Consider the following 1,254-nt stretch of genomic DNA (forward strand, 5'->3'; position numbering starts at 1 on the left):
TCCCCCCCTCCCCCCCCATCCAACTCGAACGCAACCAGAAAGAGAAAAGAGAGCAAAGCGGGAGGAGCTGGCGACGAAGACAAGGCAGAAGGAACAGAGACAGCTGCTACGGGAGTCCAGTTCAAACGGCTTGAATTATAGTCATGTAGGCGGGCGGGCGCGCTAAGGCCGGGGACTCCGCGCCGCTACTCTTCTAGGGGAGCGGGGGAGGGAAGGGGACGAGGGTAAAGGGGAAGGGAAGGGAGGAGGGTATAGGGGAAGGGTAGGGGAGGAGGGTAAAGGAGAAGGGTAGGGGAGGAGGGTAAAGGGGAAGGGTAGGGGAGGAGGGTAAAGGAGAAGGGTAGGGGAGGAGGGTAGCGCGGGAAGATGACGGATTAGGTTAGTGAGGATGAGTAGAGAACTAGGGTAGCGGGAAGGATAAAGAAGGGTAGCAGGGAAGGGTAAAGGATGAGGGTAACGGAGATGGGTAGCGGAAAAGGGTAATGGGCAAGAATAACAGAAGGGAAGGACAGCAGAGGATAAGGGTAGCGGGCAAGGGAAGCTACCCTTCTCCCTTACCCGCATGCCCTTCGATGCCCTCACCCTCCCTCTCGAATAAGGGTGGATAATGAAGGAGATGAAAGGAGGGAAAATGAGGGTGAGGAATGGGGAGCAGGAAAGAGAGGGGAAGAAGGGAAAGGGGAAGAGGAAGGAAAGGGAGAAAGGAAGAGAAAGGAGAGGGAGAAAATGAAGAGGAAAGAAAGGAAAAGGAAAGAAAGGGAGAAAAGGAAGAGTAAGGAAAGGGAGAAAGGAGAGAAAACGCAAGAAAAACAATACAGAGCAAAAGTCAAGGACCTGCAGACAGAAAAACATATTGGGTAATAAATCATGCAAACAGATAAGCTGATAAACAGGACAATGAATATTTACGCGAATAAATGCATTAGCAAATAAAATAATACAGAAATGCACGTCAAGAAGAGGCAAGACAGCCACCCAAAGACACATTAAAAAGTCATCAAGTAAAAAGTTAAGTAACTGAATAGATGAAATAAAACAACAAACAACAACGCACGGGATTAGGCAGAAATGCAGAGGCCGAGAAGGCAATGCACAAAGCGTCTCTGTGACACCCAGAGTGCCACGGGGGAGGCACTGGCTCTCCCTCAGAGGAAGAGCTACTGTTGGAGGGCGGGGCGGGGGTGACGTCACACGGCAGCTCCTTCTTCGTTCGTTGATTTTCGCTTCTGTTCGTTTCTATCGCGACTTTTGGCA

Source organism: Penaeus monodon, chromosome 34, assembly GCF_015228065.2.
Source record: "Penaeus monodon isolate SGIC_2016 chromosome 34, NSTDA_Pmon_1, whole genome shotgun sequence".
Taxonomy (NCBI): Eukaryota; Metazoa; Arthropoda; class Malacostraca; order Decapoda; family Penaeidae; genus Penaeus; species Penaeus monodon.